The sequence below is a fragment of the Haematobia irritans genome, chromosome 4 (genome assembly GCF_050003625.1).
Source record: "Haematobia irritans isolate KBUSLIRL chromosome 4, ASM5000362v1, whole genome shotgun sequence".
NCBI lineage: Eukaryota > Metazoa > Arthropoda > Insecta > Diptera > Muscidae > Haematobia > Haematobia irritans.
In genome coordinates this window covers 12,438,365-12,463,716 of record NC_134400.1, presented here as the reverse complement: position 1 = coordinate 12,463,716, position 25,352 = coordinate 12,438,365, and the positions used below count along the sequence as shown (strand labels likewise).

The following is a 25,352-nucleotide window of genomic DNA, read 5'->3' as shown; positions in this document are numbered from 1 at the left end:
GGTACATGATGTTGGTATATGTTCTCTAATGACCATGCGAAAATTGGTCCATATCGGTCCATAATTATATATAGTCCCCATATATATAGATTCCCAGATTTGTCCTCCGGAGCCTCTTGGAGGAGCAAAATTCATCCGATCCGGTAGAAATTTGGAACATGGTGTTAGAATGTGGTCTCTAACAAACACACAAGAATTGGTCCATATCGGTCCATAATTATATATAGCCCCCATATAAACCGTTCCCCAGATTTGATCTCCGGAGCCTCTTGAAGGAGCAAAATTCATCCGATCCGGTTGAAATTTGCAACGTGGTGTTAGTATAAGGCCGCTAATATCCATGCCAAAATTGGTCCATATCGGTCTATAGTTATATATAGCCGATCCCCAATCACACAAAAATTGGTCCATATTGGTTCATATTCATGGTTTGCCACTCGAGCCAAAAATAATCTACCAAAATTTTATTTTTATGGAAAACATTGTCAAAATGTTATTTCTATAGAAAATTTTGTCAAAATTTTATTTCTATAGAAAATTTTTTCCAAATTTTATTTCTATAGAAAATTTTTTCCAAATTTTATTTCTATAGAAAATTTTGTCAAAATTTTATTTCTATAGAAAAATTTTTGCAAATTTTATTTCTATAGAAATTTTTTTCCAAATTTTACTTCTATAGAAAATGTTGTCAAAATTTTATTTCTATAGAAAATTTTGTCAAAATTTTATTTCTATAGAAAAATTTTTGCAAATTTTATTTCTATAGAAATTTTTTTTCCAAATTTTACTTCTATAGAAAATGTTGTCAAAATTTTATTTCTATAGAAACTTTAAACTTAATTATATACGTATTTAATCGGTTTTTTTAGTTTAATATATACTACGTATGGACTACCTTGTAATTTAGAAGACGGTGTTAGGAAGTTTTAAGATACCTTGCCATCGGCAAGTGTTACCGCAACCCAAGTAATTCGATTGTGGATGACAGTCTTCCGTAGAAGTATCTACGCAATCCAGGGTACATAAGCTTCGGCCTGGCCGGACTTATGGCCGTATATACTTGTTTTTTTTTTGCAGTTTTTGGTAAGATTTTCTCCAAATATTGTTATATTTTTTTTGTCTCAAGTTTCGACCGTGACCGTATTTTAGGACGCGATCGCTACCTTCTTAGAAAGGGTTCGTGTGGAAGCGTAATATATAATCGCTTGCTTTTTTCGACTAAAACAGTCCTGAAATTCATACAAAATCGAGATTTTCTTCCCGCATGTCGGTTTTGCCGAATTTGTAAAAGACTATTAGCAAATAAGTTTGTTAAAGACTTTCTCAAAATATTAAAATATTTTGTCAAAACTATTGTACCATAAATCTGATATTTTGTGTAGACATCGAAAAATGTCTACACAAAAGGTACTAAATCATTCGCGGGGGTACTGCGGTACTGGCCAGGTTGAAAAAGTATTGAAAAAAGTACTATAGTATTGCATTTTCCATCCCTGATCTGTGGTCAGTTCAATGACTAATGCTCATTTCACTTTCATACAAAACACTCAGGCGTATACCTGTATATACGAAGTCTACTCTACTTGTGTAGGTGTGAGTGTATGGGTCAATGCTTTAAGCATGCAGTTTATCGCACAGCGTTTGCATTGTGTATGGAATGGGAGTGTTATTTGTTGTTTCTCAAAGATTTATCAATTGTTGTTTAGGTTTCTTGGATTTTTTTCTAAAGAATTTTCTGCAGATTTTGGATTTTTTATCATGAATTATTTTTTATAATAATATTTATAATTTGTTTTGTGTTTTTTTATGGGTACTCAATTAAAGAGTACTTATATGAGCAACAACAATAGAAGAGTTTAATTCAACTCTTCTATTGTTGTTGTTTAATATTATTTGTGAGTTTTGGTTAAAAAAAATGAAATTGAATTGTATTGAACATCGTAACTGAAACATTTTGTATTATGCGAGACAATCTCCCATCTTCATTATTTTTTTCCCAATATTTTTGCTGAACACAAAGTGGACGATTACGATTGTTTATATTAACAAAAAAAAAAAACAAAAATAATCTTTACACAACAATGAGCGACACATATACAGTGCTATGCATAATAAAACAAAATCTGGTAACATATGAGGGATATTCTATGATGTTATAGTGACTAATCCGAATTAGTTCTTTGTGTATTTTAACCCTTTGACGACGAAGAAGCAGTTAGCTCGATAAAATTAAGTTTTCTTGCAGATTCATATTTAAAATGCACCTATTTACTAATTAAAGTGTCGCCCAAATGTAAAAAAAAAAATATTTCCTTCTACGGGAAGCTAATTATATAGTGAGAAAAACTTTTTTAAACATACTTTATATAATTCATTACAAAATACATCATTAGCTTGGTTTATAATGTAAAATATACAACCAGTAACATCTGGATTGCGCTCAACAAAATAAACGACAGAGCAGCTGTGTATGACCCTGCGTCCATGGTGTTGTATCTATGTACACGAAATTAAACAAATCAAAATTTATTGTGAAGAAAATATGTTATTTTTCCTATAAGACAAGACGAGTTGAAGTTTTTGGTTTTGGGATAATGATAGTGAAGAGTACTCATACATTCCGCACATTGTAATGGTCGACTATATTTTAAACAAGTATATACAGCAGTAAGTTCGGCCGGGCCGAATCTTAAATACCCACCACCATGAACCAAATATTAGGGTTTCCTTTGAAATTTCAGGAGGGCTTGAGGACACTTCCCGAAGATAAATTTAAAGATTTCACCTATGAGGACTATATCAGATTCTGGATTTATAAGAAAATACCTCTAGATTCCCGATTTCGCTCTATATGGGGGCTATACCAAAACATGGACCGATACTCACCATTTGTGGCACACCTCTTTATGGTTCTAAAATACCTATAAATTTCCAATTTCAGACAAATTGTATATAAACTACGGATTCTATAAACCCAAGATGTAAAATCGGGAGATCGGCCTATATGGGGGCTATACCAAAACATGGAACGATATGGACAATTTTCGGCACACCTTTTGATGGTCCTCAAGTACCTCTAGATTTTCAATTTCAGGCAAATTGGATAAAAACTACGGTTTCTATAAGCCCAAGACCCCAAATCGGGAGGTCGGTTTATATGGGGATCATACCGAAACATGGACCGATGCTCACCATTTTTGGCACACCTCTTTACGGTTCTAAAGTACCTCTCGATTTCCAATTTACGGTAAATTGGATAAAAACTGTGGTTTCTATAAGCCCAAGAAGTAAAATCGGGAGATCGGTCTATATGGGGGTTATACCAAAATATGGACCGATACTCACCATTTTTGGCACACCTCTTTGTGGTCATAAAATACCTCTAGATTTCAAATTTCAAGCAAATTGGATAAAAACTACGATTTCTATAAGCCAAAGACCCCAAATCGGGAGGTCGGTTTATATGGGGACTATATCAAAACCTGGACCGATATAGCCCATCTTCGAACTTGACCTGCCTGCAGACAAAAGACGAGTTTGTGCAAAATTTCAGCACTATTGCTTCATTATTGAAGACTGTAGCGTGATTACAACAGACAGACAGACGGACAGACGGACATCGTTATATCGTCTTAGAATTTCTCCCTGATCAAGAATATATATACTTTATATAGTCGGAAATCGATATTTCGATGTGTTACAAACGGAATGACAAACTTATTATACCCCCGTCACCATTCTATGGTGGTGGGTATAAAAAAAAATTTGGACAAAATTTTCTATAGAAATACAATTTTGACAAAATTTTCTATAGAGTAAGATTTTGATAAAATTTTCTATAGATTTAAAATTTGAATAGAATTTCTATGAAAATTAATTTTTGTCAAAATTTTCTATTGAAATAACATTTTGACAACATTTTCTATAAAAAATAAAATTTGGACAAAATTTTCTATGGAAATAAAATTTTGACAAAATTTTCTATAAAGTAAGATTTTGATAAAATTTCTATAGATATAAAATTTTAATAGAATTTCTATAAAAATTATTTTTTGTCAAACTTTTCTATAGAAATAACATTTTGAAAAAATTTTCTATAGTAATAAAATTTTAATTAATTTTTCTATAAAAATAAAATGTTGACAAAAATTTCTATAGAAATAAAATTTTGACAAAATTTTCTATAGAAATAAAAGTGGGACAAAATTTTCTATAGAAATAAAATTTGGACAAAATTTTCTATAAATAAAATTTGTTCAAAATTTTCTATAGAAATAAAATTTTGACAAAATTTTCTATAAATAAAATTTGTTCAAAATTTTCTATAGAAATAAAATTTTGACAAAATTTTCTATGGAGATAAAATTTTGACAAAATTTTCTGCAGAAATAAAATTTTGACTAATTTTATTTTGTCAAAATTTCAATTTTCTTTTTTTGATCCATCTGCATAACACGACAATAACATTCAAAATATAAATGGCAATGCGAATGGCTTCATATAATTTAGGCTTGGCGGTGAAAAGGTTAATTTCGTCCACATTTGGGAGGTGTCCATGTATGAGAGGTTCATTGTAATGTGATAACAAACGTCTTACAAAAAAAAATGTTTCACTTTTGAGAGGTAATCGTTCTTCAGTCTGTCCAGGTTTGAGAGGTTTCATAGTATTGCTGGAAAAAATTGAAGTCGATGTTTGATTTTTTGTTTTTGAAAGCTAGCAGACGACTGGATAGATAGGATCAGATTGATTTAGAATTTCACAAAGATACACCACTGTGTCGATGCACTATAAATGCTTGTATATCCTCCCATCCCATAAGGTAGGTTATAATAATAACACAATTATTTGCTTATATATAATTATTTTTTACTTATTCGGAGCTTAACCCTTCGCTTATGACGAAATCTGCAGCATGTAGAGTTATCGTAGAGATACTATACAGATCGGCGATGAAGGTAACGCGATGAAGCTGACGATAAAAGTTGTTTTCTTAGCTACCAATAACCACTGTCAGATTGCATACATACCCCGCCAAGCAACTGCAACCATAACGGGTTTACCGGAGAAGGAGAACAAAAAAAATCAATTTCACATTTTACACCAAAGAACAATGTCTTTTTAATTTTTTATTTAATTTGTTTCCAGTGTGTTTTCCGTTTATTTTTTTCTATTTCTCAAAAAACAAACCACATTAAAAGATATGCAAGCAATCAAAACAAAACCACCGCAAATTAAACTCTCGCACTTGATGAACAGATGAAAAATTCAAAAAGAATTATAATAATAAAAAACAACAACAACATCAAAAGCTGTCTTACGTTGTCACTTTGAAATTGAAACCTTTCTTTTCGGTTCCCACTTGGTTATGCACCACACACACTGAAAAAGAGGAGGGGGCGGAGGGCGCCTAAAGCAACACACGCACATATGCCAGTACTACAATTGTTATATTGTCTCTTATGTTTGTTTGTTGCTGGTTTTTTAAGTGGCGCGCCTCTCGTTTTCCTATGTTAAAATGCAGGTTGTACAAAAAACAAACACGAAATTAGGAAAAACACAAATGGACGAAACACGAACAAATAAACACAGTCTCAATTGCAACGACACCGCACTAAACAACCGTTCACAATCGAAACCTTTTGGCAACTAACTGCCGAGCTCCACAATCATGAAGCTGCTGCTGTTGATGGAAGCAATACAAAAACAATAACAACTCACGAACACACAACTCTTAGAGCTACCCCCACCAACAACCACCCTACTTTATGACGATTATTTTTTTGCCTATTAAAAACAACACCAACAACAATAACCCACACAGCCAATCGAGTGTATACGTATGTAGTGTTGCTTGTTTGGATGGAGTGCATTTATGATCCACAAACAAATGCTAGTTGTGGCGGCAGTTATACGAAAGCATAAAACAGTAAACGAATAGCAAAAAACACTTTCCAAATACCCCAAAGAGAGAGAGAGAAACTTTACATAGGAAGAGAATTTGAGAAAAGAGAGTGATTTTCATGCTTATAGAGATTAAGAGATAATCAGCAAATGTTGTTCGTTCAATAATATTTGTGTGGATATAATCTTATATAATATAAACAAATGAACATTGAAAAGCATTCCAGAGAGTGTGCTGATGATGCACAGTGGTCTGATCATTTGAAAACTTAAGATAATTATTTACACGGAACAAAAAAAAAGCCATCGTTAAAAAGGTGCTAAATTAAAACATTCAAAAACGTATCTATACCCTGCGTCACACTGTGGAACAATTATAAGTTAGTGCATATGTTTGCAACACCCAGAAGGAGACGAGATAGACACATGGTGTCTTTGGCAAAAATGCTCAGGGTGGGTGGGCTCCTGAGTCGATATACCCATGTCTGTCTGTCCGTGAACACATTTTTGTAATCAAAGTCTAGGTCGTAGTTTTAGTCCAATCGACTTCAAGTATGTGTTTTGGCTCAGAATAGAAACCTATTGATTTTGGAAGAAATCGGTTCAGATTTAGATATAGCTCCCATATATATATATATATATATATATATATTTCGCCCGATATGGACTTATATGGCCCCAGAAGCCAGAGTTTTACCCTAATTTGCTTAAAATTTTGCACAAGAAGAACAATTAGTACTTTAGTCAAGTGTGCCAAATTTTATTGAAATCGGTTCAGATTTAGATATAGCTCCCATATATATCGTTCGCCCGATTTACACTCATATGACCACAGTGGCCAATCTTTTACTCCGATTAAATTGAAATTTTGCACAGGGAGTAGAATTAGCATTGTATCTAGGCGTGCCAAATTTGGTTGAAATCGGTTCAGATTTAGATATAGCTCCCATATATAGCTTTCGTCAATTTACACTCATATGACCACAGAAGCCAATTTTAACTCCGATTTAGTTGAAATTTTGCACAGGGAGTAGAATTAGCATTGTAGCTATGCGTGCCAAATTTGGTTGAAATCGGTTCAGATCTAGATATAGCTCCCATATATATGTTTTTCTGATTTCGACAAAAATTGTCAAAATACCAACATTTTCCTTGTAAAATCGCCACTGCTTAGTCGAAAACTTTTAAAAAAGACTCTAATTTTCCTAAAATTCTAATACATATATATCGAGCGATAAATCATAAATAAACTTTTGCGAAGTTTCCTTAAAATTGCTTCAGATTTAAATGTTCCCATATTTTTTACTAACATTGTGTCTATTGAGTTTGTAGAAGTCTATAAAATTCTGTCCAGTTCGAGTGATCTTTAAATGTATGTATTTGGGACAAAGCTTTATATATAGCCCCCAACACATTTGACGGATGTGATATGGTATCGAAAATTTAGATCTACAAAGTGGTGCAGGGTATAATATAGTCGGGCCCGCCCGACTTTAGACTTTCCTTACTTGTTTTATTTTGTTTTAGTTCCAGATAGTTCTCTATACAGGACAATAAAGTCCAATGTGTGTAAATTTTGTTTTGTAAAATAATTATCTTGTTTTAGTTCAATTTTATATACCCAAAAAAAAAAATACTTTCAAAATTATATTTCTGTAGCAAAATTTTGTCGTTAACTTTATTTCTAAAGAAAATTTTGCCAAAAGTTTAATTCTATAAAATTTTTGGAAAATTTTATTTCTATAGAAAATTTTGTCAGAATTTTATTTCTATAGAAAACTTTGTCAAAATTTTATTTCTATAGAAAATTTTGTCGATATTTTATTTCTATAGAAAATTCTGTCAAAATTCAATAGAAAGATCGAATAAAATCAAAAATTCTAATTTTGTCAAAATTTTATTTCTATAGAAAATTTTGTTGAAATTTTATTTCTATAGAAATTTTTGTCAAAATTTTATTTCTATAGAAATTTTGTCAAAATTTTATTTCTATTGACAATTTTGTCAAAATTTTATTTCTATAGAAAATTTTGTCAAAATTTTATTTCTATAGAAAATTTTGTCGAAATTTTATTTCTATAGAAAATTTTGTCGAAATTTTATTTCTATAGAAATTTTTGTCAAATTTTTATTTTTATACAAAATGTCAAAATTCAAATTTCTTTGTACGATCCATAGGCATCACACGACAATAACACTCAAAATGTAATAATATAAGTTTGTCTACGAAATTTTTTTTGTTTTAGTTCAATTTTATATACACCCAAAGAAAATATATTTTCCTACCCAACGAAATTTTAGACAAACGAAATTCCCCTTTCTTATGAAGTATTTTCTGTAAAAGCAAAAAAATCAGATTTTGTTTTTAATTTTTTTCATTTACTCCCAGCAAAAACAAAATTTGAAGTTTTTCTTAAAGCACAATGTTAAAAGCTCTTCCACTTTATTTCAACTAAACAGAAAGATCTTTTGATTACATTTTTTTATACCTAGCTTTTTTAATATTTCTAATGTGTAATTTTAACTTTTTTTGCTTGAAATGGGTTAAAAACCGAATAAGAATTAATAAAATGGTACAAATTATTAAAATTTTGTCGAAAAAATGCTAAATCCAATCTAGAAAAATTGTGAATTGAAATTGTTTTAGACAAGCACTAGAAAGCATAAAAATTCATACAAAAATTATAAAAAAAATATTTATTTGACAAACTTTAGTACTAGATGAAATATTTGTACGAACTATCCAGAACATCGTTACCCTGGTGGTCTATCCAGAATATCTCGCCAGTGCTGCCAAGTTGATATTTCGTAAAGTGACTTATCTTCGATTCATAATAGTTCGTTATTGCGATTAATTTGTTCAAGAAAAAGCAATAAAGTAAATTATAAAGTAACATTTGCAAATATTTGCTACAATTTGAATAATTTATTCATTTTTTTTTGTTTGAATTTATGTAAACAGCTGATGCCAGTGTTGTACAATTACATATGTTCATGTTCTGAATAAACGGTTACTGTGTTTTCTTTTAGTCCCTCACAGTTTGATTATCCAGTATTTAAAAGAAAGCAAGCGTACTATCGCTTTGGTAGAGAAGATGCAAAGCTCTGCTATGTGATTTAATGCAATACCTTCTTCTGCGCTTAGTTTCAAAATTAAACTTTCGATTCGATTTTACGCCACCATCAAACAAGCGTACAAAATGCATCGGGTTTATTTTGGTATTGCAGTTTTGTGTCTTTACATCAAATAATTGCACGTTGTTGTTGTTTTTTTGTTTGCTTTGATGTGTGCTCTTTAAATACCAGCACTCCATGTTATGCAATGCTAGTTTGTTTGGTGAGGAGGTTTTCGCGTTCGTTACTCTCTGCTATCAAAGAAACCCACAGCGGATATTGAAATCAAAACACATAAAACGTGAAAAAATTAAAAACGTGCCATAATTTCGCATTGCTTTCTTGTGGTCAGCAGTTTGACTTCATCTAATTTGATTTGGCTATTTGATATCTCTCATTATAATTCATAAACATTGTGCTGTCGAACGGGGTATGAGTGGGCAATTAAAGCGAAATAAAGAGAGTTTGTGGTTTAAGCCATAGACTATAGACTTTAGATAGATGATCCACTATTCTCTTTAAAAAAAATGTGTCAGTTCCAAAAATTAATTTTCTGACATTTCGTTTTGATTTTTTCGTAAAGAGTCAGTCCCAAACATTAATTTTCGTGCATTTGCTTTTGTGTTGTTCGTAAAGAGCAATGCTGCTCAAAATTAAATTTCGTATTTTCGCGATTTTGGTCACAATTTTTTGTTCAAATATGAACTTTTAATATATTAATTTATTTATAAATCCTCTGTTGCATCATACACGTTCTAATTTTGTGTAAAATTGGCAAACTACAAAAAGGAAAACGAAAGAGATTGTAAGCGTGCTCTTATTTTTCTCGTTTATTCTTAATCTTCGGAACTATCAAAAATAGTTTGACACTCATGGCTCATCTATCTAAAGTCTATAGTCTATGGTTTAAGCAACAGGTGTTGAAGAGGTTTTTGCTCTTCTAAATTGTGAGAGAAGGAGAGGGAGACAAATAGACAGAGTGAAGCTCTGTTAAGAGGCCAATGTTGTCAACATGTCAATGTAGAGTAACAACTGTGGCACAAAATTGATATTTTTGAAATTTCTGTGGTTTTAATTTAATTTGAAAATTTTGTCAAAATGTTATTTCTATAGAAAAATCTTGTCAAAATTTTATTTCTATGGAAAATTTTTTATCAAAGTTTTATTTCCATAGAAAATTTTGTCAAAATTTTATTTCTATAAACAGTTTTGTCAACATTTTGTATAAATAGAAAATTTTGTAAAATTTTATTTCTATAGAAAATTATGTCAAAATTTTATTTCCATAGAAAATTTTGTAAAAAAATTATTTCCATAGAAATTGCTGTCAAAATTTTATTTCTATAGAAATAGCTGTCAAAATTTTATTTCTATAGAAAATTTTGTCAAAATTTTATTTCCATAGAAAATTTTGTCAAATTTTATTTCTATGGAATATTTTTATCAAAGTTTTATTTCCATAGAAAATTTTGTCAAAATTTTATTTCTATAAGCAATTTTGTCAACATTTTGTATAAATAGAAAATATGTAAAAATTTTGTTTCTATAGAAAATTTTGTAAAAAAAAATATTTCCACAGAAAATTTTGTCAAAATTTTATTTCCATAGTAAATTTTGTACAAAAAATATTTCCATAGAAAATTTTGTCTAAATTTTATTTCCATAGAAATTGCTGTCAAAATTTTATTTCTATAGAAAATTTTGTCAAAATTTTATTTCCATAGAAAATATTGTCAAAATGTTATTTCTATAAACAACTTTGTCAACATTTTGTATAAATAGAAAATTTTGTCAAAATTTTATTTCCATAGAAAATTTTGTAAAAAATTTATTTCCATAGAAATTGCTGTCAAAATTTTGTCAGAATTTTATTTCTATAGAAAATTTTGTCAAAATTTTATTTCCATAGAAAATTTTGTCAAAATTTTATTTCCATAGAAAATTTTGTCTAAATTTTATTTCCATAGAAATTGCTGTCAAAATTTTATTTCTATAGAAAATTTTGTCAAAATTTTATTTCTATAGAAAATTTTGTCAAAATTTTATTTCCATGGAAAATTGTTATCAAAGTTTTAGTTCCATAGAAAATTTTGTCAAGATTTTATTTATATGGAAATTTTTTATCAAAGTTTTATTTCCGTAGAAAATTTTGTCAAAATTTTATTTCTATAAACAATTTTGTCAACATTTTGTATAAATAGAAAATTTTGTAAAAATTTTATTTCTATAGAAAATTTTGTAAAAATTTTATTTCTATAGAAAATTTTGTCAAAATTTTATTTCCATAGTAAATTTTGTAAAAGAAATATTTCCATAGAAAATTTTGTCTAAATTTTATTTTGTTGTTTTTTTTTATTTCAGCTTAAAACCATAAATTGACTAAACTACAAGTGTAGCTTAACCAACAAAGGATGCTGATGAGGAATGTGGTAATTCCGAAACGTGCGTCCATCCAACCATCTTGCAGTCTATAGGGCTTTGCCTAAATAAATTTGACAAACATTATTTCCCTCTGTTGGTTAAGCTACACTTGTAGTTTAGTCAATGTATGGTTTTAAGCTGAAATCAAAAAAAAACAACAACAATGATTAAAGAACAAAAACCAACAATAACAAAACAAAACGAATAATTTTATTTCTATAGAAAATTTTGTCAAATTTTATTTCCATAGAAAATTTTGTCAAAATTTTATTTCTGTAGAAAATGTTGTCAAAATTTTATTTCTATAGAAAATTTTGTCAAAATTTTATTTCTATGGAAAATTTTTTATCACTGTTTTATTTCCATAGAACATTTTGTCAAAATTTTATTTCTATAAACAATTTTCTCAACATTTTGTATAAATAGAAAATTTTGTAAAATTTTATTTCTATAGAAAATTATGTCAAAATTTTATTTCTATAGAAAATTTTGTCAAAATTTTATTTCCATAGTAAATTTTATAAAAATTTTATTTCTGTAGAAAATTTTGTCAAAATTTTATTTATTATATAGAAAATTTTGTCAAAATTATATTTCTGTTGAATTTTTTTTTCTGTGAATTTTAAATTTTAGATTTATTTCTATAGAAAATTTTGTCAAAATTTTATTTCTTTGGAAAATTTTTATCAAAATTTTATTTTTATAGAAAATTTTGACAAATTTTTTTTCCATAGAAAGTTTTGCCTAAATTATATTTCTGTGGAATTTTTTTCTATGGAAATTTTTGACCACAATTTTATTTCTATAGAAAATGTTGTCACAATTTTATTTTTGTAGAAAATGTTTAATTAATTTGATTTAATTTTAATTTAACTTTAATTTTAATATTAATATTAATTTTAATTTTAATTTTAATTTTAATTTTAAATTTAATTATAATTTTAATTTTAATTTTAATTTTAATTTTAATTTTAATTTTAATTTTAATTTTAATTTTAATTTTAATTTTAATTTTAATTTTAATATTAATATTAATTTTAATTTTAATTATAATTATAATTTTAATTTTAATTTTAATTTTAATTTTAATTTTAATTTTAATTTTAATTTTAATTTTAATTTTAATTTTAATTTTAATTTTAATTTTAATTTTAATTTTAATTTTAATATTAATATTAATATTAATATTAATATTAATTTTAATTTTAATTATAATTATAATTTTAATTTTAATTTTAATTTTAATTTTAATTTTAATTTTAATTTTAATTTTGATTTTAATTTTAATTTTAATTTTAATTTTAATTTAATTTATATGGAATTCAAGAACTCTTTATAACTTAATTTAACATTCAGCCTTTATGAATACAAGGCAAATTTAAATATTCAAATACAATTTAATAACGGTCCAATTTCAAAAGCTCTTATGTTGACAATATCTTCATTTATGCAGGTAATTGCCTGTGTACTTGATGATGACCCTTTTTTTTTGGTTACTAACCCATAATAACCAACCAACATTCATTTCATTCATAAAAAAGTGCCAGGTACATTGTAATACTTACAAAACTCATTACCGCTTGTGGGGGAAGAAAAAAATCATGTTAATAACTCTTTTGGCACGTACCTAAAAAGAAAGTGGAGAAAAAAACATGAACATAAAGGACATTAATATAATCGTTGTGACAGACAGGAAGTGAAAAAAAATCAAGAGCAAAATGGCATGAAATGATAACAAGTAAGTAAATAGAGTATGTTCCCAAAAAATGTATAGGACTGCATCGATATACAAATACCCTCAAAAGGGATGGCATTTACGAAATCCTTCTGAATACGTGATATGATTCGTAATAGTATCATTTTATGGGAAGATAGATATAAAATTTAGATTTTTCAAAGATTATCATAGAAATTTGTAATTTTTTCTATAGAAATTGTTTGCAAATATTTATTTTTATAGAAAATTTTCTCAAAACTTTATTTTGATATAATAAAAAAAAAAATATTCCAATAGAAATTTTTATCACAATTTTATTTTAATAAAATAAAAATATTATTTCCATAGAAAATTTTGTTAAAAGTTTATTTTTATAGAAATTTTTTTCAAAATGTTATCTATAGAATTTTTTCAAAATTTTTTTTCTAGAGAAAATTTTATCAAAATTTTATTTCTAGAGAAAATTTTGTCAAAATTTTAATTCTATATAAAATTTTGGCAAAATTTTATTTCTATAGAAAATTTTATTGCTGTAAAAAATTTTGTCAAAATTTTATTTCTATGGAAATTTTTGCAAAATTTTATTTCCATAGAATATTTTGTCAAAATTTTATTTTTATAGAAAATTTTGTCAAAATTTGATTTCTATGGAAATTTTTGCAAAATTTTATTTCCATAGAATATTTTGTCAAAATTTTATTTTTATAGAAAATTTTGTCAAAATTTTATTGCTGTAAAAAATTTTGTCAAAATTTTATTTCTATGGAATTTTTTGCAAAATTTTATTTCCATTGAATATTTTGTCAAAATTTTATTTCTATAGAAAATTTTTATCAAACCTTTATTTCTATAGAAAATTTTTGCAAAATTTTAATTCTATAAAAAATTTTGTTAAAATTTTATTTCTATAGAAAATTTTTGCAAAATTTTATTTCTATAAAAAATGTTTATCAAAACTTTATTTCTATGAAAATTTTTATCAAAATTTTATTTCTACCAATACTTTATTTCTATTTCTATAGAAAATTGTTGCAAAATAGATAGAATAGAAATAGAAAGTTTTGTAAAAATTTCATTTCTATAGAAACTTTTATCAAAATTTTAATTATATAGACAATTTTTGCAAAATTTTATTACAACAGAAAATGTTGTCAAAGTTTTATTTCCATAGAAAATTTTGTTAACATTTTATTTCTATCGAAAATTTGCGCTATATACAGAATAAGAACCTTATCTTACCCATACCATAGTTTTTTGTTATTTCCAACCACCACACAAATAACATTTTTATAGTTTATAATATTTTCCCATATAAAGTTGACAGGTGTTGATCTGAAAAATTGCATTTACCCCAACATTGGTTCTTGTATCTTTTACCCCACATTGAGAGTGGAGAATAATAGCAACAACCAAAGACCAATCAGCTTACAACTATCCCTAGTAACATGGCTTTATTTTATTACTTGTGAAGTTCTTTATAGCATCATGGCCTAAGGCAATTGTGACAGGACTTTTGGGTTTGGAGAAGACAAAAAAAGAAACATAGAAGAATAAGTGAAATTCTATTACTAGCTTGAAACATTTTTTGCAGAAACTACATTTAAACATTGCAATGGAACAATGATGGGTTATAGAAATTTAGAGTCTCTTAAGAGTGTCTCTCTTATCTCCCCGTCCAGCAAAACTAAGAATTTTAATTTAACTATGAATTTTAGAGGATTTTTGGCAGCTAAGAGGAATGAGACTTGGAATGAAAAGATCATTTCCGCCAAGGAAATCGTCCACCTTTGGAAATTTTTCTATTGAAAAAAATTTTGACAAAATTTTCTATAGAAATAAAATTTCAACAAAATTTTCTATAAAAATAAAATTTTTACAAAATTTTCTAGAGAAATAAAATTTTAACAAAATATTCCACAGAAATAAAATATTAAGAAAATTTTCTATAGAAATAAAATTTTTAGAAACTATTCTATATAAATAAAATTTTGATAAAAATTTCAATAGAAATAAAATTTTGACAAAATTTTTTAGAAATAAAATTTTTACAACATTTTTATAGAAATAACGTGTTGACAAAATTTTCTATTGAAAAAAAAATTGAGAAAATTTTCTATATAAATAAAATTTTGACAAAATTTTCTATAGAAATAAAATTTTGAGAAAATTTTCTATATAAATAAAATTTTGAGAAAATTTTCTATATAAATAAAATTTTGATAAAATTTTCTGTATAAATAAAATTTTGATAAAATTATCTATATAAATAAAATTTTGAGAAAATTTTCTATATAAATAAAATTTTGAGAAAATTTTCTATATACATAAAATTTTGATAAAAATTGTCATAGAAGTAAATTTTTTTCTATAGAGATAAAATTTGGAATAATTTTCCATAGAAATAAAATTTTTCTATAGAGATAAAATTTTGAGAAATAAAATTTTGACAAAATTTTCTATGGAAATAAAATTTTGACAAAATTTTCTACAGAAATAAAATTTTGAAAAAAAAGTCTACAGAAATAAAATTTTGACAACTATTTGCATAGAAATAAAATTTTGACTAAAATTACCATAGAAATAAAATTTTGACAAAATTTTCTATAGAAATAAAATTTTGAAAAAATTTTTTTTCATAGAAATAAAATTTTGACATAATTTTCCATAGATATAAAATTTTGACAAAATTTTCTACAGAAATAAAATTTTGAAAAAAAAATTCTACAGAAATAAAATTTTGACAACAATTTGCATAGAAATAAAATTTTGACTAAAATTTTCTATAGAAATAAAATGTTGACAAAATATTAAACAGAAATAAAATATTAAGAACATTTTCTATAGAAATAAAATTTTTAGAAACTATTCTATATAAATAAAATTTTGATAAAAATTTCAGTAGAAATAAAATTTTGACAAAATTTTTTAGAAATAAAATTTTTACAACATTTTTTATAGAAATAACGTGTTGACAAAATTTTCTATAGAAATAAAATTTTGAGAAAATTTTCTATATGAATAAAATTTTGACACAATTTTCTATAGAAATAAAATTTTTAGAAACTATTCTATATAAATAAAATTTTGATAAAATTTTGTATATAAATAAAATTTTGAGAAAATTTTCTATATAAATAAAATTTTGAGAAAATTTTCTATATAAATAAAATTTTGATAAAAATTGTCATAGAAGTAAAATTTTGACATAATTGTCCATAGAAATAAAATTTTTTCTATAGAGATAAAATTTGGAATAATTTTCCATAGAAATAAAATTTTTTCTATAGAGATAAAATTTTGAGAAATAAAATTTTGACAAAATTTTCTATGGAAATAAAATTTTGACAAAATTTTCTACAGAAATAAAATTTTGAAAAAAAAGTCTACAGAAATAAATTTTTGACAATAATTTGCATAGAAATAAAATTTTGACTAAAATTACCATAGAAATAAAATTTTGACAAAATTTTCTATAGAAATAAAATTTTGAAAAAAAAATTTTTTCATAGAAATAAAATTTTGACATAATTTTCCATAGATATAAAATTTTGACAACATTTTCTACAGAAATAAAATTTTGGAAAAAAATTCTACAGAAATAAAATTTTGACAACAATTTGCATAGAAATAAAATTTTGACTGAAATTTTATATAGAAATAAAATGTTGACAAAATATTAAACAGAAATAAAATATTAAGAACATTTTCTATAGAAATAAAATTTTTAGAAACTATTCTATATAAATAAAATTTTGATAAAAATTTCAATAGAAATAAAATTTTGACAAAATTTTTTAGAAATAAAATTTTTACAACATTTTTTATAGAAATAACGTGTTGACAAAATTTTCTATAGAAATAAAATTTTGATAAAATTTTCTATAGAAATAACATTTTGAGAAAATTTTCTATATAAATAAAATTTTGAGAAAATTTTCTATATAAATACAATTTTGAGAAAATTTTCTATATAAATAAAATTTTGATAAAATTTTCTATATAAATAAAATTTTGATAAAAATTTTTTATGGAAGTAAAATTTTGACATAATTGTCCATAGAAATAAAATTTTTTCTAAAGAGATGAAATTTTGAGAAATAAAATTTTGGCAAAATTTTCTATGGAAATAAAATTTTGACAATATTCTATGGAAATAAAATTTTGACAAAATTTTCTACAGAAATAAAATTTTGAAAAAAAAATTCTACAGAAATAAAATTTTGACAACAATTTGCATAGAAATAAAATTTTGACTAAAATTTCCATAGAAATAACGTGTTGACAAAATTTTCTATAGAAATAAAATTTTGATAAAATTTTCTATAGAAATAACATTTTGAGAAAATTTTCTATATAAATAAAATTTTGAGAAAATTTTCTATATAAATAAATTTTGAGAAAATTTTCTATATAAATAAAATTTTGATAAAATTTTCTATATAAATAAAATTTTGATAAAATTTTCTATATAAATAAAATTTTGATAAAAATATTTTATGGAAGTAAAATTTTGACATAATTGTCCATAGAAATAAAATTTTTTCTATAGAGATAAAATTTTGAGAAATAAAATTTTGGCAAAATTTTCTATGGAAATAAAATTTTGACAAAATTTTCTACAGAAATAAAATTTTGAAAAAAAAAATTCTACAGAAATAAAATTTTGACAACAATTTGCATAGAAATAAAATTTTGACTAAAATTTCCATAGAAATAAAATTTTGACAAATGTTTCTATAGAAATAAAATTTTGACAAAATTTTCTATAGAAATAAAATTTTGACAACATTTTCTATAGAAATAAAATTTTGACAAAATTTTCTATGGAAATAAAATTTTGACAAAATTTTTTACAAATAAAATTTTGACAAAATTTTTTTACAAATAAAATTTTGACAAAATTTTCTATAGAAATAAAATTTTGACAAATTTTTCTATAGAAATAAAATTTTGACAAAATTTTCTATAGAAATAAAATTTTGACAAAATTTTCTATAGAAATAAAATTTTGACAAAATTTTTTTACAAATAAAATTTTGACAAAATTTTCTATAGAAATAAAATTTTGACATAATTTTCCACAGATATACAATTTTGACAAAATTTTCTATGGAAGTAAAATGTTGACAAATTTGTCTATAGAAAATAAATAAAAAAATACTGAAGCTTATTGGAGGGAATGGTGAATCTCTTCTAATGTAACTGTGGGTGTCTCTCAGTACCATTTTAACTTATTTTCATGGTCTAGATCAAAAGAAAAGAACCCTCAATTGCAAATATAAATTGGCTTTCAAAAATGTTCCTAACTTTGGAACATGAAAAAAGAATTGGACAAAAATATTCACTATGCAAAGACAAAAACTCAACGCCACCACCTCTTGTTTTTGTTCTCTTGTAATATCATTCAACATTATTTCCTGTCCTTAAGGAACTGATGGCATATCTTACGAAAGGAAAAACTCAAAAAGGAAAGTTATGCAAAATGTCATTGCATATCAGAAGGAATTTTCTCCTTAACAAGCAAATTTTTCCTGTAACACACATTTATACAATTCGCCTAAAACAGACATAGTCGATATTGCTGCAAACTTAAATAAATGACAAATTCTTCAATTGTGAAATAAAAAGTCCTTGGAAATACTAGGGAAAATGAAAAAGTGAATGATGTTTTTGACAACTTTTCAAAAACTAATTTCTCTTTCAAGTAGCAAGTCAAGGCAAGAATTAAAAAGTAAGGCCACTTAGTCGAAATTAATATATCCTTCATCATGGCCCACAACGGCTTCTGAATGAAAGCATATCTATCCGAATAACTGTAACCAATGAGATATGAATTTAGACCACCTCCCGATCACAGTAATGATTAATATAGGTATCTATAATGATTGGTATAACAGGTTGGCTGATAAGTCCCCGGTCTGACACATAGATGGCGTCGCTAGTATTAAATGCATATTAATTTTATATGGTACCAACCTTCAAATGATTCGTGTCAAAATTTGACGTCTGTAAGTCAATTAGTTTGTGAGATAGAGCGTCTTTTGTGAAGAAACTTTTGTTATTGTGAAAAAAAATGGAAAAAAGGAATTTTGTGCTTTGATAAAATACTGAAGCGAAAAAATATGGTGGAAGTAAAAACTTGGCTTAATAATGAGTTTCCGGACACTGCCCCAGGGAAATCACCAATAATTGATTGGTATGCAAAATTCAAGCGTGGTGAAATGAGTACGGAGGACGGTGAACGCAGTTGACGCCGTAAAGAGGTGGTTACCGACGAAAACATCAAAAAAATCCACAAAATGATTTTGAATGACCTAAAATGAAGTTGATCGAGATAGCAGAGGCCTTAAAGATATCAAAGGAACGTGTTGGTCATATCATTCATCAATATTTGGAGAGCTTCCGCATAGCTCTGTGCAACGAGTTTTTCCATCGATATGTGACAATGGATGAAACATGGCTCCATCACTACACTCCTGAGTCCAATCGACAGTCGGCTGAGTGGACAGCGACCGGTGAACCGTCTCCGAAGCGTGGAAAAACTCAAAAGTCCGCTGGCAAAGTAATGGCCTCGGTTTTTTGGGATGCGCATGGAATAATTTTTATCGATTATCTTGAGAAGAGAAAAACCATCAACAGTGACTATTATATGGCGTTATTGGAGCGTTTGAAGCTCGAAATCGCGGCAAAACGGCCCCATATGAAGAAGAAAAAAGTGTTGTTCCACCAAGACAACGCACCGTGCCACAAGTCATTGAGAACGATGGCAAAAATTCATGAATTGGGCTTCGAATTGCTTCCCCACCCACCGTATTCTCCAGATCTGCCCCCAGCGACTTTTTCTTGTTCTCAGACCTCAAAAGGATGCTCGCAGGGAAAAAATTTGGCTTCAATAAAGAGGTGATCGCCGAAACTGAGGCCTATTTTGAGGCAAAACCGAAGAAGTACTACCAAAATGGTATCAAAAAATTGGAAGGTCGTTATAATCGTTGTATCGCTCTTGAAGGGAACTATGTTGGAACTTGTTAAATACCTTTATTCCAGAGAAGAGCTATTTAAAAGTAAAATTTTGACAAAATTTTCTCAAGAAATAAAAGTTGTACAAAATTTTCTCAAGAAATAAATTTTTGACAAAATTTCCATATAAATAAAATGTTGACTAAATTTTCTATACAAATAAAATTTGGACATAATTTCCTATAGGAATAAAATTTTGACTAAATTTCCTTTAAAATTAAATTTTGACAATTTTTTAAATTATTAAAAATTTATTCCTGTAGAAAATTGTGTCCCAATTTTATTTCTATAGAAAATTTAGTCAAAATTTTATTTTTTTTTTGACAAAAATTTTCTATAGAAATGAAATTTTGAGAAAATTTTCTATAGAAATAAAATTTTGTCAAGATTTTTACAAGAAATCAAATTTTGAGACAATTTTCTATAGAAATAAGGTTTTGAGAATTTTTTTTATAGAAATGAAATTTCGAGAAAATTTTCTAAAGAAATAAAATTATGACAAATAAAATTTTGCAAACTTTTTCTATAGAAATAAAATTTTGAAAATTTTTCTTTAGAAATAAAATTTTTGCAAAAATTTTCTATAGAAATAAAATTTTGCGAAAATTTTCTGTAGATATAAAATTTTGCAAAAATTTTCTATAGAAATAAAATTTTAACAAAATTCTCTATAGAATAAAATTTTGAAAAAATAAATAAAATTTTGTTAAAAATTCAATAGAAATAAAATTTTGTTAAATTTTCTTTAGAAATAAAATTGTGACTCAATTTTTTATAGAAATTAAATTTTGACAAAATTTTCTATCGAAATAAAATAGAGACGAAATTTTCTATAGAAATAAAATTTGGAAGAAATAATATTTTTTTATACAAATAAAATGTTGACAAACATTTTTATAGAAATAAAATTTCCTCTTAAAAAAATTTTTTTGGCAAAATTTCTTTAAAAATAAAATTTTGATAAAATTTTCTATAGAAATAAAATTTTGCAAAAATTTTCTATAGAAATAACATTTTGCTAAACTTTTCTATGGAAATAAAATTTTGACAAAATTTTCGATGGAAATAAAATATTGACAAATTTCTATAGATATACAATTTTGACAAAATTTTCTCAAGAAATAAACTTTTGACAAAATTTCCATATCAATAAAATTTTGACAAAATTTTCTCAAGAAATAAACTTTTGACAAAATTTCCATACCAATAAAATTTTGACAAAATTTTCTATAAAAATAAAATTTTAATAAAATTTTCTATAAAAATAAAATTTTGCTAAAATTTTCTATAGAAATAAAATTTTGCAAAAATTTTCTATAGAAATAAAATTTTGACAAAATTTTCTATAGAAATAAAAATTTGTACAAAATTTTCTCAAGAAATATTTTTTTTTCCAGACAAATAACATTTTGACAAAATTTTCTATAGATATCAAATTTTGTTGTTTTTTTGATTTCAGCTTAGAACCATACTACAAGTGTAGCGTAACCAACAGAGGAAAAGAATGTTTGTCAAATTTATTTGGGCAAAGCCCTATACACTGCAAGATGGTTGGATGGACGCACGTTTCGGAATTACCACATTCCTCATCAGCATCCTCTACTTGCAGCAAAACTATCAACCAATTATCTGAATAAATTCAGGCAGTTCATTAAACCCAACAATAAACCACACTTGAACCCTCCGAAAAAAGGCTTTACATTGATAGCCGACTTCATTTTCAAAAAATTGTCCATAGATATAAAATTTTGACAAAATTTTCTATGGAAATAAACTTTTGACAAAATTTTCTATAGGAATAACATTTTGACAAAATTTCCTTTAAAATGAAATTTTGACAAAATTTTCTATAGAAATAAAATTTTGACCAAAATTTTCTATAGAAATAAAATTTTGCGAAAATTTTCTGTAGATATAAAATTTTGCAAAAATTTTCTATAGAAATAAAATTTTAACAAAATTCTCTATAGAATAAAATTTTGAAAAAATAAATAAAATTTTGTTAAAAATTCAATAGAAATAAAATTTTGTTAAATTTTCTTTAGAAATAAAATTGTGACTCAATTTTTTATAGAAATTAAATTTTGACAAAATTTTCTATCGAAATAAAATAGAGACGAAAATTTCTATAGAAATAAAATTTGGAAGAAATAATATTTTTTTATACAAATAAAATGTTGACAAACATTTTTATAGAAATAAAATTTCCTCTTAAAAAAATTTTTTTTGGCAAAATTTCTTTAAAAATAAAATTTTGATAAAATTTTCTATAGAAATAAAATTTTGCAAAAATTTTCTATAGAAATAACATTTTGCAAAAATTTTCTATAGAAATAAAATTTTCGATGGAAATAAAATATTGACAAATTTCTATAGATATAAAATTTTGACAAAATTTTCTCAAGAAATAAACTTTTGACAAAATTTCCATACAAATAAAATTTTGACTAAATTTTCTATAGAAATAAAATTTTGACCAAAATTTTCTATAGAAATAAAATTTTGCTAAAATTTTCTTAGAAATAAAATTTTGACAAAATTTTCTATAGAAATAAAATTTTGCTAAAATTTTCTTAGAAATAAAATGTTGATAAAATTTTCTATAGAAATAAAATTTTGACAAAATTGAAATTTGAAATTTTCAATAGAAATCAAATTTGGACAAAATATTCTAGAGAATTTGAGAAAATTTTCTCAAGAAATATAATTTTTACAAAATTTCCTTTAAACATAAAATTGTGACAAAATTTTCTATAGAAATAAAATTTTGACAAAATTTTCTGTAGAATTAAAATTTTGAAAAAATTTTTTAAAAAATAAAATTTTGGCAAAATTTTCTATGGAATTAAAAATTTTAGAAAATTTTTTATTTTTCAGTGTAACCAGACATCCAAGGAGACCTAAAATAAAAGTGTCTTTGTCCTTATTAACCACCACTGCAAGGATGCAAATGGCTTCTGTGTTGTCTAGTCTACCAACAAACATGGAACAAGTGCAAGGCTTCCATGTCTGCTTGTCTAGAGAGGAAGCATATACATCACAAAGGGAATCGTTAAAACGCAAAAACGTAAACGCAAAACGAAAAACAAAAAAAAAACAAAACCAGACATTTATTCACTCATTTACCTTTATACTGGGACTGGTATCGTTGTCATCCTCATCGTTTGCAGCAAAAACATCAATTTTACGATATTGAGGTGTATGTGGTGGTTGTGGCTGATGCTGTTGATGATGGCGAGGTGTCTGATTCATTAGCTTAAGGGATGAGGTTCGAGACATGGCCACCGTATCATCGGCATAATGGCGGCTATGATGCTGATGACTATGCCCTGGATACTGAGACTGAGGGGGTTGCTGCAGTGACATTGCCGAGGCTGAGGCCATTGAGGCTGCATTGTTGTTGTTATTGTTGCTGTTGTTGTTGGTGTTACCCAAGCCGCCCAATGTTATGAGCTGTCTTTGATGGCCAGTTGGCTGGAAGTGATTATGATTTGAAGGATTCGTATGACTGTTCCCTTGGTTGTTTTGTTGGGTTCTTACATTATGGTCACATTGACAATAGGACTTTATGGTGCTATTATTGGGTCCAGAGTTGCTATCCAGTTGTCCGGAGGAAAATGTGGATTTTCCCATATATTGGCCTTTGGTAAATCTTTTGTGGTCATTCAATATTGGCTGTGGTGGTGGCGAGGGTATATCAAAGGGGGTTATATAGGTTTTCCTGGCCCCCACTGACTCACCCCCATTATCATTAGCAGAGGTGTGATGATGATGAAGATGATGATGGGGAGGATTATGTTGCTCTGTTACATCTTCTCCATGTTTATGGCAATAGCCTGATTGCTGTGGTGTTTGGGGGCGCGATGTATGTTGCTGCCTTGAAAAATGTTGGGAGTCTGTTCGTTGTACTGATGATGATGATGGTGCTGATGCTGGTCCTGGTCCTGAATTGTGTCTATAGTCATCAATCTCCTGTGAGACTTGATGACTTTTATTGTGTAAAGGTAGCCACTTGGATGATGGCTTGTTACTGATATTTTGATATTGCTGTTGATGGATAAAATTCTGTTGCTGTTGCTGCTGTGTCGTATGATGTTGATACTCCTGCCTCAAATTGGATTGCTGTTGTTGGTGCTGTTGATGATGATTGTATTGCTGTTTACTACCATTACTATCATCTCTATGGCCAATATCTTCGTCTATTAAAAAGCCAACTTCTTTGTGTCGATTATAGGAAGCTACCGGTAAGGTGGTCTGATGTAATAGTTGATGTTGCTGATGATGATTTGTTGCAGGATAATACTGTATTGCATTATGGTTTTCCAAGCAGCATTCCAAAGAGTCATTTTGTTTTACACAAAATGAATGATTAAATGGGAATAAAAGACAAGAAGAAGAAGAAGAAGATAGGCCAGCTCAACGATAAGATCTAACATTAGGACCAAAGGACTCTAAAAGGCTTTGAAACTAAATTTTTCATACAAAATCTTGCATTCACATGTATCAAATAATAGGGATAAGAAATGATAAACAGTGGCTCCAAATAAAAAAAAAAATAAAAAACACAAGGAAATATAATAAAAATTATTTTTTTTCTAATATCTTATTTTGAAAGTTTTTGTTTTCATAGAAATAAAATTATATTTCTATAGAAAATTTTTGCAAAATTTTATTTCTATAGAAAATTTTCTCAAAATTTTATTTCTAAAGAAATTTTTATCAAAATTTCTATAGAACATTTTTTTTCTATAACAAAATTTGTACCAAAATTTTATTTCTATAGAAGAATTTTTACCTAAATTTAATTTCTATAGAAAATTTTAACCAAAATTTTATTTCTATAGAAAATTGTATCAAAGTATTATATCTACACACAAAAAAAATTCTGATTCAATCACGAAATTAATTGATCCAATTTATTTTTTAATTGAAATGTCTTCAATCACAGATATGATAGTACCAATTAAACAATTAATTGAAGGTCAATTAACAAAGTAATTGATATTATTAGGTTAGGTTAGGTTAGGTTAGGTGGCAGTCTGATGTATCAGGCTCACTTAGACTATTCAGTCCATTGTGATACCACATTGGTGAACTTCTCTCTTATCACTGAGTGCTGCCCGATTCCATGTTAAGCTCAATGACAAGGGACCTCCTTTTTATAGCCGAGTCCGAACGGCG

At 26.3% G+C, this 25,352-nt stretch overlaps 1 protein-coding gene across 4 annotated transcripts in view; it reads right to left on the bottom strand.

Moving 5' to 3' along the window:
* Window positions 1–25,352, bottom strand: part of ome (dipeptidyl peptidase 4 omega) — a 276,903-nt gene that overhangs the window by 108,220 nt on the left and 143,331 nt on the right. For 2 of the 4 annotated variants that reach the window (XM_075303725.1, XM_075303727.1), the window contains exon 1: window positions 5,320–5,654. The exons of 1 other annotated variant lie outside the window; for it this stretch is intronic. The gene's annotated coding sequence lies outside the window, so the exon portion shown is untranslated. Of the gene's footprint in view, window positions 1–5,028; window positions 5,162–5,319; window positions 5,655–25,352 lie in introns of those variants that run through there. One more of the 4 variants, XM_075303726.1, reaches the window with a different exon arrangement.